Raw genomic sequence first — 20,017 nt, forward strand, 5'->3', positions numbered from 1 at the left:
CTTGGTTGGCACCTCATCCATCATCTTAAATCTTCCTGTGCCCCTCCCCCAGCCCCATCACCATTATGACTGGCTGTATTGTTTGCCACTTACAAGATGAATTTCAACACCCAGTCAACCCACAACACCTCCCAAGCTCCATCCTGAGAGGGATGTGTACAGCAGTCAAATGGGATTACTAGTAACCCCCATTTCCTCTCCCAGTCACACATCACCCTGTCTTAGAAATATATGGCTTCTCCATCAGCATCAACATCCTGCAACTCTAATGGATGGTGCAGTCAGTGTGCCTTCACAACATTTTCTGCAAAGGTCAAGAAGCATGCACCCCACCATTGTCCCAAGAGAAGTGTCCAGTGACTGATTTTTTTGGGGAGAAAAATGTGAATTGGTTATGTTTAAATGCATCGCAAAATATTGCCCTTCTGATTCTTGACATCAGGCTAACAGCTAACACAGCATGTGTTCACTTTGTTCATGAGTGTGCCCTGCTGCAGGAAATTAAACTGTTGACCTTCTTGGCTGTCAGGTGTAGCATTCATGTAGGCAGACCCGATATCAGGAACTTGTGATTGCAGGAAGTTCAGGAAGTCTGAAGCTCAGGCAGACATCTTTAAGCTTGCTTTCTCATTTCATGACCCAATTCTGTTAAATCAGATTTAGCCTCCCTTAAGTCTGTTTGAAATTTTTCCTTACATTACTTTTGTGGGGATTTATTTTAAGTTGCATGTTGTAATGCCACTGCTGATTAGGAAAAGAACTCAGTCTAACTTGTGTACCATCCACATCGTTGTATTCCCAAGCATGGTTTATGCAAACAGGAACGTTTCATGAAATATTCCAAGATTTGATGAAAAGCACAGTGTTCTGAAGTTTTACTGTAAAACAACTAAGAGATTCTAATTACACTGTATGATGATGCTGAAACCATTGGTCATATAAACAAATAGATGATAATGATCTTGTGGCTGCTAGAAATTTCCATATCTATTTCATAAATCATAAAATCAGACCCATCAATATCATACTAACATGAAATAATATAAAATAATTGCCTGAGAGCATACATTCTCCTTAAAATTTCTGAAAACTATAAAATTACTAGGAAATAATTTGTATTTTCAGGATTTGGTTTCTGAGATACAGGTTATTCCAATGTGACACTACCCATGTCCAGCACTCCTTGCATGATACTTTGAAAACAACAGTACAGGTCAAGCCGTTTGTACATCCTCCAGTTCTGGTATGATATTCCAAATATTTTGCAGTTGATGATTTTCTGTAACATTAGTCTTAGAAACCACCTTTAATTATTTTAGCAGAGAAGGTTTTTAAGTCCACTATTCATGTGATTAATAGATGAAAGTTTCTCAATGAAACATCAACCCAGATTATTAAATTTGCTTGGAACAGGAGCTGTGATGCCTAAGTTCTTATTGGTAGGTCCAGATCCCATGAGCAGCCTAACAAGAGCTCACTATTGGATGAAAATAAAAAATAGTGCTTCAAAGCTAACAGGAATATGGTATCTCTTAAGATAACCCCAATAGGGTATTTCTAAAGGACTGCAGCTGCCAATCCGTGCACCTCCTCTACCAGATAACATCCACTTCCCTCCTGGACTTGTCTCCTGGCCTAACCAGTAGCTGGTGTTGATCAGGCCCTGACAAATGAGCTGTGTTCATACACCAGAACTGCAGCTCAGCTGAATGACTAAAATGAAGCCCTACACTTCTCATTTTCAGCTTCAATCGCCACAGGTATGTCTTCTACAGGCTGATGTTTACAGCTAGATGGAATATGTATGATTCTTAGATTCCTTTCTCATCCCACTGTAATCATAAGAGCCTACAAAATGGATCTTAGTCCAATTATTCTATACAAAGTTTGAGAAAAAGTGTTTCATAACTTTTCCAAATATGTGTATTGGAGATTTGAACTCGCATTTAAGCATCTTTTACTAACTTTCTTTGTGCATGTTTTAAATAGTTTGCAAAATTAAGCTCCAAACCGCTTAAAGAAGTTCATTATGTTCTCCAAGTGCATCAGGATTGTGTTGTTGGGAAATTGGGTTAACCAGGAGTAGAGGAATTTTGCACTAACTACTGGGTGCCTTTGAGCCCATTCAGAAACTTCTCCCTTCTTGGCAGGATTTTCATTCTCCCCAGCATATTCTTTCCAGTGTTTAATCCCCCAAATGATGTTAATAGTAGCACTACATGCAAACTTCATCTCTTGTGAGCTTTTTGATCCCAGTGGTCTGAGAAATGACAATTCTTTATTTATTCACAGAACAGTCTGCTATTACTAATCCTATTTTCCAACACTTGTTCTGCATACTTTATCATCACAGATCTAAAACCTTCCCTTATCTCAATCTTATTTGATTGTTTTACCCATGAAGGTCAGAGTCACGGTTGCTTTCAGCTCCTTAGCCTCAGCATCATTCAGGCTGCTGCTGTTGATCCTTACCACATCTCACTGCTGATTTCAGGGGGTTGTACAAATATTATTCTCAAGGAGAGGACATGTCATTTACTTTTCCTTCAGCCCACAAGGACAGGCAGAATGGGAATAAGTATTTGCCTTCATTGCAGGTTTCTCCAAAATGCAGACATTCATAGTGTGGAGTCTTGTCCTTATAGAGACCTCCTTGGCAACCTCCTCTCAGGAACACCTGGTGGTGACCCTGGGAGATCTCCATCATCCCCATGAGCAAAAAACATATCTCCTGTGGGCATTATCTCCACCAGTTTGTCCAGGACTCTGTGACCTTTCCCATTCACCTCCCATTGTTATGGCATCTATTTATTCAGCAGCTATAGCCTCTACAGCTGGAGGAGTGAGGCTTATATGATGATATGTTTATTTAAGATGGCAATTTCAGCACAGTGATCCAAAGGGAAATGCAACAATATCACTCTCCAAACCTTGCAGTTGAAACTCCCACTCTTCATGCACCTTTAATTAGGAGTGTTAGGGTATCCCAAAGGGTAGTTTGAACACGAACAAAATGGTGTGGAACAATTTCTAGGCTCATATGTGTGACGAGGGGAAATTACGGGCAACTTATTTCAAGTGAAATCCAAAATTAAATAAAGATTATTTTACTGAGTTTCACACTTAGCCTAGTAAAAGAAGCTTTTTCAACATCAACAGATGTTGATGAATTAAGCTTAAATACTGTATGAGAAGGGAATGTTGGCTAATCAGATGAGACCTCTTTCTCAAGATGATGTGCTAATGGTATCAAGAAGCTGAGAAACTCCATATATTTTAGTGCAGTTCAAAACTGAGAGTTCAGCTTTGAAGCTTCCATATTTTGCATCTGACTCCAGGCCTAATCTTTCTTCCCTTAGCTGTGATTTAAATTCACAAAGTGTCAGCTGAATCTTTGAAGCATAATTATTCTACGTTGAAGATATGAAAATACAGCTGCTCATCAGCTGGAAAGAGGTGATGAAAGAATTAAGCTAGAATTATGAAATTGTGTATAAATACTGTTGGAATTCATGAAGATAATTGACTAGTGTTACTGTATCCTCGAGCGATGATGTCAGTTTCAGCTGTATTACTCTTTGCTCTTTGCCTTTGAAGATATGGTGGTAGCCGTTCCCTTAAGGAGTTGTAATCCAGCATCAATATCATCGTTGAAGAGGTAGTTTTCTGGAAATAGGTCAGGACACTCAGAGGCCTGATGTAAGGAAGAGACAATGAAAGGAGGACGCTAAAGTGCTGAGTGCCAGGACTGATGTGCCAAGTGGATAAAGAAGTTTATTCACCTCAGACATGGTGAAGGCCCAAGCAAGCAGGAATAAAGTTCATCTGCCATATATGTTATATACACACACACCCCAAACTTCCTATAATCTTACTGGAGAAGATGGCTAGTAAATACCAGTTGTAGTACTTGCCATATTCACAAGCTTAGCCCCTTTGAGGACACGATGCTGGTAATAATCAGAGTGCTAGAGCACACTGCAGGATCAGAGATTATTAAACACAATGGCATGCTTTTATGTAAGAGTTCTTACACCACGCTTCCCCCTCAACTCACACTTTCCTCTATCTTATAAGACTCAGATATTTAAAACACCTTACTTTCCCTTGCACTCTGCTCTCACAGCAATCATACAGCAGTGCCTTTCCTTTACTTAAGAAGCAGTGGCAGTCTAGGCTTGGCTGATGAGCCTCTAGAGACTGAAGGACATACCACATATTCAATCTGACTGCTGGATCAGTCAACTTCGATCTGAGCATTTAACAGAGAGAAGAGGATAGTTTACAGGTGGGATCTACGTGTGGTGAATCATCACAGGGAGGTAGGGGGAGAAAGGAACTCCTCTGGCAGTCCAAATTGGCCCAGGTCCCTTTGTAGCCAGCTGATGAACATTATCTGTTTGGTGGCTGCCATGTCGTGAATGTGGCATAGGGGTAGAAGGTCAAAGAAGAGCCAATTACTACAGGATTATGGAGTCATAAAGAGATACAGCACACCAGGCCCTTTGGCCCACCAAGTCCATGCTGATCATCAACCACCCATTTACACGAATCGTATTTTTATTCTCCTCATATTCTCATCAACTGCCCCAGATTCTACCCACTAGGGGCAACTTACAGTGGCCAGTTAACCAGCCTTTGGGATGCTGGAGGAAACCAGAACATCAGGAGGAAGCCCACACGGCCGCAGGAAGAACATGCAAACTTCACGCAGACAGGACCCAAGGTCAGGATTGAACCCGGGTCACTGGCACTGCAAGACACCAGCTCTACTGGCTCCACCATTGTGCTGCTGTTTATACAAGGATGCTTTGTCACCAACTTAATGAATTTCATCTTGATTGGATGTCATAACAGTTCAGGTATGTTGATCTGCTTGATTCTGGCTTTCAGGATTTGTACAGATACGGATAATATGATGATCAACAACAGAAGCATGGTAACATGGGAATAGTGCCACCATAAGGATTCGGGTTTCTTTTATTTGCTATCACTCATGGGTGTTTAGTGTCGCCTCAAGGTCATTGTTAATTGCTCATTCTGAACGGCCAGTGGCAGTAAATGGAGCCACATTCCTAACCCACTGCAGTGCTTGTGATGAGGAACTCTGATATTGTGGGGGCTGCTGCACGTACATTCCAAGTCAGTGTTCCTTGTGAGTGTTGGAGTCTTCAAGGAACAGTTAGCCTTGCCTTTCTGGATGGTGCAGTTCAAAGTATTTCCTTGTGTTTGGGAGGAAAGCTTTGCTGCCATCCATTTGGCATAGTACACATCGTAGGCATTGCTTCAGGGCTGGAGTGCATTGAATGATCAGCGTGATTAATGGGGCTGGTAATGCAGTAGGGTGTTTTTGCTGGAAAGTAGGACATTGTTCCATACCTCCAGGCTCCACTCACCATGGTTCATAGACAGTATCCTTTGGTGTTGTTGGAACTGTACAGAAGTGTGTAGTTCTGTACAGAAAACTCAAGCTTTGTAGGTGGTAGAATAGCTTTGCAAACTATTGAGTTGAATCCTTTGCCATTTTCTGGTCAACAGTGATTCTGTGTCCTCCTTCAACCTCCTTTGTAGAGGACACCAGGCTTCTGCACCTTTCCTCAGCCATATATTTCTGAGGAAAATGGAAGCATTCACCTCCAAAGTGTGCTGAAATCTCAGAAGTGTCAGCTCTGTTGATTTTCTGTTGCTAATTCCTATGAGCTCTGCTCCAAATGAATCTCCAACAAAATTGCAAGTAATGGATAATCCTGTTAAATTACACAGCTGCAGGGCTGGGTCCTGCTGTTCAGACTTGATTTCCTGTTCATGTTCCACACACTGTATTTCTTGCAAATAAGTAAATCATATTCATAGGATAAGCATGAAACCCACATTACATGATGCTGTGTTACCTGTACACACTCTCCCTCTTTCAGTGGGTGTGCATGTGATATACTCCTAAATGTAGGAACCAGCAGCTAACTATAATCATCTCTGGCTTGTGTGCCAGTGCATTGAAAGGCATAAGTCAGAGATGAGCTGCAGTTCACAAACCAGTGCACCTTAGCTCCACTACACTGCTGGACTGAGCACTGAATCCAGCTGTGAAGCACAAATGTCCTGAGCTGAGGCACTGGATGCAACTTTGTACAGTGTTTGAAAGGGGTCACTGACTTTAAATTTAAAAAAAATAAATGCATGTAAGTGGCCTCTTTATGTTTTAATTATTTCCAGTAGTTTAATGTATGTTAAGCATTTTAAAAATGATTTATATCTACTTGAGCTATTTTTAAATATCTCTGATTATCAGAGGCCTTTGACAGCAGCCTTCTGGGGCAGGGCTTCAGGATTCACCTCCTGAGGCCTTGTCACTACTTATGGTCTCTCAGCTTTGTGGGCAGCCACAGGATCTGGACCTCCATAAATGGGCTCAATGTCTTTGCTTTACCATAACACAATGAGAGTGACTTCACTACAAAGACTGTCGTGATTGAAGGAGGCAGTTCAACATCATCATCAAGGGTAATCAGAGGGCTTCATGAATGGTAATACGATTGAATGGTAAGAATTGCTGGTTAGACTCTCCCTTTTTGAGATGGTTATTGCCTGATTCCTTTGTGGCTCAAAATTATACCACATATTATTGTAAACCTGAATGTAGGATAGAATCATAGAAGAAAGCCATTCAGGTCATCATGCCCACTTCAGCATCCACTAGAGCAACTTACCAGATCTACCCCCTGCCACTTCTCCATGTATTTACTTTTCCTCACCATTTATGTATCCAATTCCCTCTTGAAGGTCACAGTGGAACCCGCCTCCACCACATTTGTAGGCAATGTATTCCACACCCCAACCACATGTTTTTCCTCAGGTAACTCGCACTTCTCTTCCCTTTTATTTTGTACCTGCGGCCTCAAGTCATCACGCTCAGCCTCCCCACTTTCCAGCTCTGTGCAGACCATTCCTCATTGCATATTTTTCTATCAAAACTCTGTCATCCTTCTCTGCTGTAAATCTATCCAATCCCAGTCTCTCTAATCTATTCTTGCAACTGTAGTCTTTCATCCCAGAAACCATTCTCATAAATATTTTCTGGATCTGTCTAATGCCTTCATAGCCTTCTTATAACAAGGTGATCAGAATTGAAAACAGTACTCCTGTTGAGTCTGGACCACTGCTTTATAAAGGTTCAGTACGCCATCCCTGCTTTTACATACTATACCTCTATTGATAAAGTCCAGACTTGGGTCTACCTTATTAGCCACTTTCTCAACCTGCCCTGCCACTTTCATTTGTGCACACGGGTCCCACCACTGCCGCACTCATTTTAGAACACATGCTTTATTTTATATTGACTCCCATTCTCCCTGTCAAAATACATCACCTCACATTTTTCTGCATGCAACTTCATCTCCCACATGTCTGCCCATTCCACCAGCTAATTAATATCCTGCTGCAGTTTACCACTATCTTCTTCGCCGTTCACAGTATAGCCAAGTTTTTTATCATCTGCAAATTAGAAATTGTGTCTTGCATTCCCAAGTCAAAGTCATTAACATGGATTCAAAATAAGCATGGCCCTAATATCAATCCCTGGGAAATATCACAATTCATCTTCCTCCGGCTCAAAACTAACTATTCACTACCACACTCTGTTGTCTATTAGCCAATTTCATATCCATCCTATTTATCTCCTTTTATGTCATCAGCTTAAACTTTGCTGATAATCTGTTCTGCAACATTATTAAAAGTCTTCCGGAACTCCATATACACCGCATCGACTGTATTGCCCTTATCAACTCTATCCGAAGAGCATATAAACATTTTGGTCAGTGCCCCATGATTTCCTCCTGTACTTCCCTCAGAATCCTAGGATGAATCCCATCTGGCCCTGCTGACTTACCTACTTTAAGTTCAGACAACTTTTCTAATGCCTCCGTATTATCAATTGTGAATGTATTCAGTGTCTCAACTATCTCTTTCACTAATACGTTGGAAGCATCTCTTCTCTCGTGAAGATAGATGCAAAATATTCACTTGGTATCTTAATGAAGCCCTCTACGTCTATGCACAAGTTCCCTTTTTTTAATCCTCAATGGTCCCCACTCCTCCATACACCACACTTATTATTTATATGGTTATTTATAGAATACTTTTAGTATCCCATTTATGTTAGCAGCTAATCTTTTCTCACATACACACTTTGCCTCTCTTATCAGTTTTCACTTCTGCTCTGATGCTTTTGTAATCAGCCTGATTCTCACTCGTAGTTACAACCTGACAGTTGTCATAAGGAGCCTTTTTTTAAAAATTTACCTTCCTCTTTTTCTCTTGTGTCAGCCAGGGAGTGCAGGACTTGTTTGTGCTTCCTCTGCTCCTTACCTTTTTGCATGCAGATTCACACTGCTTCATTATCTGCATTGCAAATGGAACTGGAGCCTATTATCATAAATTAATATTTCCCTCCCATGGAGTGCTGGTTATTGATTTACCACCTGAAGATGGTTGAGCCCGGGACCCTGCGCTCCAACTTTTTGCTCAAATGTCCTTGGTTAAAACGCTTGGCTATGACAACCACAGTCAACTTCATTTGTACTTAGCTGTTACTCCAGTCTTCAGTCAATTTCCTCCTGATTCCCATTGACTTCAATTTTACTGGTCTTCTTGATGCAATATTCAATAAGATGCTTCCTTGCTGTCAAGGGTACTCATTCTCAACTTACTTCTGGAATGGACTATATTGGAACCAAGGCTGTAATGAGGTCTGGGGCTGAGTGGTTCTGGCAGAATCCAAAGTGAGCATTGGTGAGAAAATTGCTGATGTGTTAATGTTGCATGGTACCACTATTAGCAATACCTTTCACCACTTTTCTGATGATGTAGACTGATGGGACAGCAATTGGTCAGATTGGATTTTGAACGCATGATGCACCTGGACAGTTTTCCACTTGGAGTGCAGATGCTGCTTGTGTAGATGTGTGAAAATAGCTTAATTAGGCAAACAATTGGTTCTGGAGCATAAGTCTTCAGGCCTACAGCTGGGGGGTTGCCAGAGCTTTTAGTATCCATTCCATTCAGTTATCTCGCAATATCAGGTAGAGTGAATTGAACTGGTTGAGGACTGATTTCCATGGCAGTGGAAACTTCATGGAGGAGCCAAGATATATTATCCACTTGGTGTTTCTGACTGAGGATGGTTGCAAGTGCTTAAGTCTTGTTTTTTACACCCATGTGTTGGGCTGTCTTATCATTTGAGGAAGTGGTTATCCATTGATTCTCCTCCTATTAGTTGTTCAATTGTCCAATACCATTGAAAACTGGATAGATTTGATCTGCTAATTATGGGATCACTATACCATGCTGCTTCCAGTCTTATTCATACATTTTGTCCTTTAGCTTCACCAGGTTGGCAGCTCTTTTTTTTAGATCTGCCTGCTGGTGTTCTCTTTTAAACAGCACTTATTCCATGACTTCATAGTAATGCAAGTATCAATGATATGCCAATATAAAATTACAAATTGTGAAGGAATACTGTCATAGCTCATGAAACACAGTTTTGATCTCCTGGATTCATTTTAACTCTATTCCAATGAGCTCAGTAGTAGTGCTGCACTACACAAAGTAAGGTGTCCTCAGTGTATTCTTTGTCTCCACAAAGACTGTTGATGGTCATGGATAGATGGATGGAAAGCAGAAGGGGGCTGGCAGGTGGTCATCAGCAGGACATTTCCTGTCCTATATTTGACCAGATGCCCTTCCTTTCCGGCCATTTCTTGCCATAGCCAAAAGGTAGAAGATGAAAAACCTGATGGCATGAGAGTTCAAGCGGTCTGGAGTCAATACTGAAGACTCCCATGCAATTTCCTCCCAACTGCATACCTCTAGCGTTTCTGCCAGGTTTGTCCTGCGGGTGAGACAAGGCACACTCAAGGAGGTAATAGCGCATATAGGATGTTGGCTGAAAAGTATGGTTCTGTGATTATGACTCCACAGGCTGTTTTTCTTGACTAGTCCGTGCCACAGCTCTCAGAATTTAAGCACCCAGAAGTTATTGCGGTGGACCTTGTGGAGATGATGAGTTTGGGTATACCTTTTTCATATCAGAATCCAGTAAGTAACCAGAGGACCTTCTAATATTATTCATGTTATTTATAATTGGTACAACTGAGTGCTAGTTAGGACAGTTAAAAGGAATTGCATTGCTTTGGTTTGGAGTCACATTAATATTCAGACCAGCGAAGAATGGCAGATTTCTTAAGGATACTTGTGAACATTGCATAATATAGAGGATTACAAGTGTAATCCCCCATTCTGTTGTGTTCATATCCTAGTTGAGTTCAATAATTTGTTTTCCAGTGGAGGAAGGGAAAATCTGTTCATGTTTCCACCTGGCAACTGCTTATATACTTCCTGGCAACTAGTCAAGAACTACATTGGCAGAGACATGGGAGCAGAGTTTCTACACAGCCTTGTTATTTCTGATGCTGATGTTCTATTTGATTTCAGTGTGCTATTTTTTATTGAACTGGAGCATTAAAAGGAACCCCTTGACAGGATTATTACATTTGAGGAGAGGTTGTGAAAGTATCTGTGTGTATTATGTATGTGTTAGTCTTGGCTTAGTGTTAGTAATCTTCTCTTTGAGTCAGTAGGTCATGGGTTTAAGCTCAGTTCCAGAGATTTGAGCACATAATTCAGGCTGATGCTCCAGTACAATGCTGTGAGTGCTGCAATGATGGAACTCATATTTTATGATATGATGGCCCATCTATCCTCTCAGTTGATCCCACAGCATTGTTTGAAGAAAAACATGAGAGTTCTCCTCTCGTCAATATTTGCCACCCAAACAACAACTGATAAAAAGTTATCAGAGTGTTAGTGTTTATGGAATCTTGACAAGTGGTAATTGGCTGTCATAGTTCTTAACAGAAGTGACCATTCTTCAAGGCTACTTCACCAGCTGTAAAGCACTTTAGGATGTCATTAGCTCATCAAAGCCCGCAACATAAATGCAAGACCATCTCTGTATTATTATCTGACAAAAGTCATAAAAGATTTTCAGCGGAGATTAATAAAATCTGCTCTTGATAAAACTAATCCACATCAAACTGGTATAAGTTGTGAAGTTAATTATAGATCCTTTAAAAACCTCATGCCAAATTTACATAAGTCAGGTCTTTCATGTGCAGTGAATATAATAATTTACAAATAAATGATTTAGAGAACTGAAACGTTTTGCTAACTGGATTAAAAGTTACTGTTTCAATAATTATTCTGTACATTCAGATTCCATTACATGGGGGAAAGGAAAAAGAACTTTGATTTATGACCTTTTGTGATCTCAGGACATCCCAAAGCCATTCAAGCAATTTTTTAGTCTAGTCACTGTTGTAATGTGTTGTTTCACTTGACCAATGAAACAAGATGTCTACACTAGAGTTCTTTTAATGTATATTGTAATTGTATACTTGGCTAGTTGGCTGCTAATTCCTTTAAATGCTCATCACAATAATTCATTGAGTCACAGTATCATTATTATATTAAAATAAACATTCAGATCTTCTGCTTAAAGCTGGCGGCTCCACTCATATCTGCTGGCCTTTACATACAAAACTATATGTGCAGAAGTTCAAGGCTCCTAAGCAAAGGCAGAAGTCCCAGACATGTAATGTTCTTAAGATAACCGTGTCCGCTTTTGGACTCTATCAGAGTGGAGCAGGGAGGAGCACAAACTTTCACAGATTCCCAGGGCTTTAGGCTGGAAAATCTGTCTGCTGAAAGTTCAGTGGATCCATTCAATTTAATGTGAAGAAACAGATGGAGAGAGAAGCATATGTGCAAGATAATTTCCTTCCTTTCCCAATTTAGTTGAGTTGAGTTGAATATATTTAAGTGTTTTAATTGTTTGCTGGTGTTTAAAATATTTAATTTATTTTATTAATAATTTAAGACATTTTTAATGTAATTTTTAACTTTTGATATATGTTGAATATTTGTGAATATCAGAGACAATCTTCATGACAGCTTTAACAAGTGGTAAACCTGGGGTATGGCTTGACCCAAAAGCAAAATATTACAATACAGGAAATCCAAAGTAAAAATAGAAAAGGCTTAAAATTCAAGCAGAACACGCAGCAACAATGGAGGGAGAAAAAGACAGGATCAATTTTTCAAGCTGATGACTTTTCATTAGAACTAGGAAAAGTTAGAGAGAAAATGAGTTTTAAGTTGCAGAGAAAAGACATTTTGCACTTACTTCAGCCAGATTGGGCCACCTTGTGCTTCTTTTCCATACCCAGGCCCACTATACTCTCCAGCCCTAAGTACGACAGAGTCAAGTGTAGGGATGTAGATTTGATGCAAAGGACTTGGTTGGCGAGGGGAAGGGGAGAGGAGGGGGAAGGAACAAGCAGATTTGCCTACTGGGATTGGAGCCAGGGCATTTTAAAGAAGGCAATGTTAGCAAAATTCCCATGACTGCCCACAGTGTTTTACCTCTCATCCACAATAACACTCTTTTCCCATGAAAACGTCCAAAATGAAAGTAAACTTAAATCAGTAGTGCCAGTGGGGTAAAAATTTGTTCTCAGTCACGTACACTAAACGTGACAAGGATTGTACCTGCCTGTTGCATTAGGATTCCAAAATGCAATCTTTGTGAGTTCAGGTTACCCCAACAGATTCTGCGTACATTTGTTACTTTCAATCTGAATGTGTGGAAAGGCAGAAACTGAAGGGCATGAGGGAGAACTTAGCGTTACCTTTGGACTGAGCCAGAGTCATAGCACAGAAGAGGCCAGTCCCAGTCTCTCCAGTCTGTCCTTGTAACTACAATCCCTCATGCCAGGATCAACTCTTGTGAATCTCCTTTGGATCTTCTCCAATGCCTCCACGTTCTTCCTATAAAGAGGTGACCAGAAATGAGCACAATATTCTGGCTGAAGCCAGACCAGTGTTTTATCAAGTTTCTGCATGACTTTGCTGCTTTTATACTCTATGCCTCCATTGATAAAGCTCAGAAAGTTGTGATTTGCATGCAGACATGCCATATATGGAAATACATTTACTTTTATAACTATAGTGTGAGATGCAAAATCCTGTTTTTTTTTCATTTTTCTACAAATAACCAAGGGCATAATATTTACTTATGTACATTTTTGATAGATGAACATTGTCACATGAGATCCATCTATTGGTATGATTGAAATCTGATCTACTCATAAGTATATTTACCAAAGCATTTTATACAAAACAGAGCTATATTATTGGAGTGAATGGCAATATTATACTGTAATTCTATACTTGGATTTGTTAGATTTCACTGTAGGCTATTTCCATTTCCTAAGGTTAAAGTGCCAGAGTGTATCTTCTTTCAATTTTCCATACCTTTGATTCATGAATCTACAGTAGTAGAAATTAATAGGAACATATCTGAAGATTTACTGTTTCTGTAGCTGGAATTGTCTCAGTCCTGGGTTTGACATTATTATATCTGTTCAACACTTAATCAAGTAGGATATATGTTCGTGTCAAATATTGTTGTTAATATTAGTCCCTGTTGTAGCCACCTAAGGTATGAAACATTGGCCTGGATTTTGTAGAGAAATGCCAGCAATTCCATGTTCCATCAGGTTACTGATTCCTGGAACATTCACATGTGAATACGGAAGTCCCAAATTTGCTGGCAGCTGTTTGCTAACCATTCCAGTCTGTGCTCCAACATTGGACTCTCCAAATTGCAACAGATTCCCAGACTTACACTAGGGAATCTATTTGAAAAGGCTATCCCAGTTTGGAACTGGCTTAGGAACAGAGGCTCCATTTATCAGAATGTAGAGGAATGGTTGTGACAGACCAAGGTAAATATTAGCTAATTTACATTTTTTTTGGAATTAATTGAGTGCGGTTAAATGTTTTAGTGAATTTGGAGATAAATAGTGGAGATAATTCAGTCTTTTTGTAGTTAGAAAGGTGTAATGAATAGTGTGCCAGAGGGATAGGTGTTATGGTCTCAACTTTAAATGACTTATAAAATGACTTGGTTGAAGCCACTGAAGCTATGGTAGCTAAGTTTGCTGATGGCGCAAAGTTACAGTGAAACTCCAATAATCTGACACCCTCTGGACTTTTTCAGACTATTGCATTCTAGTAGTGCACTATTAGTATGCCAACTCGCATTTAATGCACCTTTTACACTGTAGTACAATACATTTTCCAGTAAACTAGTTGAGTTTAAAGGGAGCATGGGAAATAAAACCCAGTAAGTTTAAAGGGAGTTTGGGAATGGCGCCCTGGTGTGTTTATAAGGAGTTTGGGAAAAGTGCTCCAGTGAGTTTAAAGGGTGTACAGGGAATGGAGCCCTAATGTGCTTAAAGTGAGCATGAGAATGGACTCTCCAGTGTACCTGATTCTGAATCATCAGGATTTCCAAATAATGGAATAGCGGATTATTGGGATTTCATTGTAGTAGGATAGTAAGTTTTGAAAGGGACAGAAGGAAGTATTAAAGGATATAGATAGGTTAAGTAAATGGATAAAGATCTGGCAAATGGAACATAATATGGGAAAATGTGAAATTATCCTTTTTGGCTGGAAAAATTAAAGAAAAAAGTTCATTATGGGAGAACCTTAGACTGGAGATAACTGTTTAAAAATCCAGTATCGTCCATTTAAGACATGAATGAGGTGAATTTTTTTCTCTCAGGAGGGTTGTGAGTCTTTGGAACTATCTTCTTCAAAGGGAGGTGAAAACAGAGTCAGAATATCTTTAAGGCAGAGATAAATAGACACTTGATAAAGAAGGAGATGAAAGAGTACTGCAGGTAGATGGGAATGAGGAGCTGAGATTAGAGTCAGATTAGCCATGATTTTACTCCAGGGTGGAGCAATTCCGAGAAGCCAAGTAACCCACTCCTGCTCCAGGTTCATATACTCATAGATAATTGTTCTTAAATGATTCAGGTATTTCACTGTACTTAGTTTTAAAAAAAACTAAATTTTAAAAAATAAATAGTTTAATTGTTTGATTTATGTTTAATAGTTTTGAATGTCAGAGACATGGGCTGAGTCTTTTCTGGCACTTAAATGCAGAAGGCCCTGTGTGTGTGTAGCCCCTTGTCATTGAGGATCAGGCCTGCACTTTGCAGGAAATCGACACCAGAGGATCAGCTACAGTACGTGAGGATTTACCATGTAGATTAGCTGCAATTCCAGGAGTCTTGCCACTGGCAGGAAATTCTAAGCCATTGGATTAGTCCCTTGCAAATATGACATCTGAAATATTGTCATTCATACAAATTATGTAACAAATTGTGAATCGTTAGGAAAGTTAATTCTTCTTAGCTGAGGGAGAACAAACAAAAAGCCATTAACTCGAGGTAATGAAATCCTGAAAGAACTGTCATTGTACAAGAAAGGAGGGGAAGTCTGTAAAGAAAGGCTTACACTTTGATACAGTGCATTAATGGAGTTCTTTATGCGATAAGTCTTTCAGTAATGTTGAAAAGATGGAATGCTGTCAGTTTAATAGTTTCTGATTTTCAATGTAATATCCATTCTCTTGCCCAATGTCTTTGTTTGATTCTTGTAGGTAAGTATGAGTAGATTATTTTGTTTCTGGAATGCTTTAGAATTTCTACTATCTTTATTCAGAGTAATATGCTTTCAACTGCTAAACCTATAGGACAAAAAAGTAATTGTGAGACATTATTTAATACCTGTAGCTGACTTGCCAAGAAAATGCCTATTTTCTGATTGTTTTTGAACAATCTGTGCAGAGCACAGGAAACAAAGGTAACAAATGTTAAGAAAAGGCGAGCAATATCCTTTAGAGATAGCTGGATTTCACAGAATAATTATGGCCCATTGCTTCCATGCCGAATCCTTGTAGAGCAATCCAAGCAGTCCTGCTCTCCTGCTTTATCCCTGTATTCCTGGAAATTAATTTCCTTCAAATGCATATCCAGTTCCCTTTTGAAAACCTTGTTTGATTGTTTCCACCAACTTTACAGGAAGTGAAGTCCAAAGTATAACCACTTCTGAGTAAAAAAAAATGTCCCTCACAACTCCCCTGTGTCTTGGCCATCACATTGAATTTGTGTCATTTTCTTCTTGAACCATAAGCTAATGAGAATAACTTCTCCATATTTCTGAAAAACAAAAAAAAAGCAGATGCTGTAAATCTGAAAGAAAAACAGAAAATCCTGGGAATATTCAGCAGGTCAGGCAACATCTGTGAGGAGAGATGTTAATGTTTCAGGTCAATGACCAGAACTGGGAAACATTTTGAAAATAAGTATGTTTAAACTTGCGGAGAAAGGGGATGGATGAAGAGAATAAATAGAATGTTTACGATAGATGGCAGAAATAGAGGGAAGGCAAAAAAGAGGAAAACAAGCTGCTAGGGCTGTGCAAGAGAGCACCAGCAACTTCTGGTAATTTGAAAAAAAGAGAATGCCGGGACAGCTCACCAGGTCAGGCAGCGTCTGCAGAGAGAGAAAATCTGTGTACATCAGAACTGGCCAGAGATTGAATAGCTAAAAACTGCAGTTGTTAGAAATCTTAAACTCCTTCCCTCAATTTACCCTTTCTAAATCCAGCATGGTCTTGTTTACCTCAAGCAAGTACCCAGCTTCCACAGTCTAACCCGACAGCTGAAATCCCTCATTGTTCATCCCCCGTTCACTATGGTTTGGTTTGCACCTTCACTGGAATGGTCACATCCTTCCTTAAGTCTGGTGACCTTGATGCACTATTCCAGTAGCGGCCTAGTCAATGTTTTATAAAGGTTCAACCTGTAGATGATCGCGGCGCGCTACGGAAGAAACGACGCGGAGGCAGAGAGAGCTGATCTCCAGAAACTTTACTTCAACCACACCAAAACATGCCAAAAACACTCTACCCACAAGCCCCCACCACCGCGCGGGCCCCGACCACGTCAGAGCGTTCCTGGAAGGTCCGCCCCCGGGAGATAGTTCAAGACGCACTTCTGCGCATGTGCCCATGGCGCCCAATGGCGGTTCAAGTTACGCATGTGCGGGCCGCCACACCACCTCCCCCCCCAGAAACGTCCATCAGGGAAGTGGAGCCCCCAATCTGTGTGGCTTGCTGAGGTGGCTGGCCACGCCGGCGGGGTGTGGGTACCCTCACTGGCTGCTCAATGTCCAGGTATGCCGGTTTGAGGTGGTCCACTGTAAAAGTCTCTTCCCGGCCACCCACCTCCACGACACACGTAGATCCGTTGTGTCAGATCACTTTGAAGGGTCCTTCGTACGGTCGCTGTAGAGGTGACTTGCGTAGGCCGCTGCGAATAAAAACATACTCACAGTCCCGGAGATCTTTAGGGGTGAAGGCCAGCGTGGGACCATGCCTGGAGGTCGGGACCGGTGCCAGGGTCCCTACCTTGTCCCTCAGCCTCGTCAGCACCTCTGCCGGAGTTTCTCCTGGACCGCGGGACCCCAGTACAAATTCGGCTGGGACCGTCAGGGGAGCGCCGTAGACCAACTCCGCTGAGGAGGTGCCCAGGTCTTCCCTGGGGGCTGGGCGGATGCCCAGTAAAACCCAGGGAAGCTCGTCTGTCCAGTTGGGGCCTTTGAGGCACGCCATCAAGGCCGACTTGAGATGCCGGTGGAACCGCTCGACCAAACTGTTGGACTAGGGATGGTACGCTGTGGTATGATGCAGCTGAGTGCCCAGGAGCTGCGCCAGTGCTGTCCACAAACCAGATGTGAATTGCGCTCCCCTGTTGGAGGTGATGTCCGTAGGGATGCCGAACCTGGCGACCCAGTTCGCAATGAGCATCCTGGCACAGGACTCAGTGGACGTGTCTGCCAGCGGTACGGCTTCCGGCCATCTGGTGAACCTGTCCACCATGGTAAAGATATACCTGGCGCCCCAGGATACTGGCAGGGAGCCAATGATGTCCACGTGGATGTGTTGGAACCTCCTGTGCATAGGCTGGAACTGCTGGAGGGGAGCCTTCACGTGCCGCTGGACTTTGGCGGTCTGGCAGTGTACGCAGGTCCTGGCCCAGTGTCTGACCTGCTTGCGCAAACCGTGCCAGACAAATCTGTCCGCTACAAGCTTGATGGATGCCCGTATGGACGGATGGGCCAGGTCGTGCAGCGCGTCAACCACCCGGTGCCTCCATACTGCTGGTACCACGGGCTGGGGTCTGCCAGTAGACACATCGCACAGGAGTCGAATCGCGGCCAGGCCGATGGGGACGTCCTCCAACTGGAGTCCCGAAACGGCGGTGCGGTAAGCCGGGATCTCAGTGTCCGAATATTGTGCTTCTGCCAGTGCTGTGTAGTCAATGCCTGAGGACGATATGCCCGCTGAGTGGAGGCAGGGGCAAGACAGTGTGTTGACGACAACGTTGTTCTTCCCCACGATGTGGCAGACGTCCGTGGTGAACTCTGAAATAAAGGACAGGTGCCTCTGCTGCCGAGCTGACCATGGATCTGATATCTTGGCCAGTGCAAAGTTGAGGGGTTTGTGGTCTGTATAGATGGCGAACTCCCTTCCCTCGAGGAAATACCGGAAATGCTGGACAGCCAGGTAGAGCGCTAGCAACTCTCTGTCGAAAGCTCTGTACTTCACCTCTGGTGGCCGTAGGTGCTGGCTGAAGAAAGCGAGTGGTCACCACTGGCCCTCGACGAGCTGCTCCAGGACTCCACCGACAGCTGTGTCAGAAGCGTCGACAGTGAGTGCCGTGGGTATATCGACTCTCGGGTGTACTAGGAGGGTCGCCTTTGCCAGCGTCTCCTTGGCTTGCTTGAACGCCTCCGTGGACTTCGCGTCCCATGCCACCTCTTTGGCCTTGCCGGCCATCAGGCTGAACAAGGGTCTCATTACGCGTGCCGCCGCCGGCACGAACCAATGATAAAAGTTGACCATCCCTACGAACTCCTGCAGGCCCTTGACCGTGCGGGGCTTAGGGAACTGGCGGATTCCCATCTCATCCATCTTACGGAACTCCTCCTTGACGAGGTGGAGCTTGTCGGGTGGGAGCCTGTGAGCTCGGGCATGCAGCAGCGGTCCTTGCGTGGGAATGTGGTGCTGCACGCTGTGCTTGGGGTCAGCCATGGAGAACTGCGGGGTGACTATGGAGGGGAATACTGCCAACATCCTGGCGAATTCATTACCCGAGAGGGTCACGGAATCCAGGTGGAGGGCCGGTAGCTTGGCTTCTCTGAGTTGGAAAGTCTGAAATGTCTCGGCGTGGACCAAACGCCGGCCTTTCAGGTTGACCAGGAGGCAGTTGGCCCATAGGAAATCTGCCCCTAGTAATGGCTGCGACACCGCTGCCAACGTGAAAGTCCAAGTGAAACGGCTGGACCCGAAACGCAGTAGGATGGTTCGCAAGCCATATGTTCGAATGCTGGTGCCGTTTGCAGCAGTGAGCTCAGGGCCTGGGACCGTGTTACGAGTGTCCATGTTCGAGGGGGGAAGTACACTGACTTCGGACCTGGTGTCTACCAGGAAGCGCCGCCTGGAGTGTCGGTCCTAGAGGTAGAGGAGACTGTCTTGCTGGCCAGCTGTCGTAGCCATTAGCGACGGCTGGCCCCGGCGTTTCCCCAGAAGGCACATGGCGGACAGCAGCAGCGCGCACCTGAACCCCATCTTCGGTGAAAGAAACACCATTGTTCCGAAGCTTCGTCCTTCTGCCCCGTGGGTCTTGACGGCTTCGATTGCGGGGCCTGGCTTTGGGCCGCGCGGTCGTGGCCAGGCCGATGGAGGCTGCTTCACGTTGCTTGCTCTGCCAAAGGACGTCTGCTTTGGCCGCGACCCCCCTTGGGTCGCTGAAATCTTCACTCGCGAGGAGGAGGCGAATATCATCTGGCAGTTGCTCAAGGAACAACTGCTCAAACAAAAGGCATGGTTTATGGCCATCCATGAGTGCCAGCATATTGGTCATGAGCTCGGATGGTGTGCGGTCGCCCAGACCATCCATGTGTAGGAGCCACGCGGCTCGCTCGCGGCGGGAGAGTCCGAAAGTACGGATCAGGAGCACCTTAATCCGAGGGTACCTGTC

The 20,017-nt window shown here is 42.9% G+C and overlaps 1 protein-coding gene across 1 annotated transcript in view; it reads left to right on the forward strand.

The window, feature by feature from the left end:
• Positions 1-20,017, forward strand: part of cacna2d3a (calcium channel, voltage-dependent, alpha 2/delta subunit 3a) — a 556,823-nt gene that overhangs the window by 527,190 nt on the left and 9,616 nt on the right.

This window comes from Pristis pectinata, chromosome 6, assembly GCF_009764475.1.
Source record: "Pristis pectinata isolate sPriPec2 chromosome 6, sPriPec2.1.pri, whole genome shotgun sequence".
In the NCBI taxonomy this organism is placed as follows: domain Eukaryota; kingdom Metazoa; phylum Chordata; class Chondrichthyes; order Rhinopristiformes; family Pristidae; genus Pristis; species Pristis pectinata.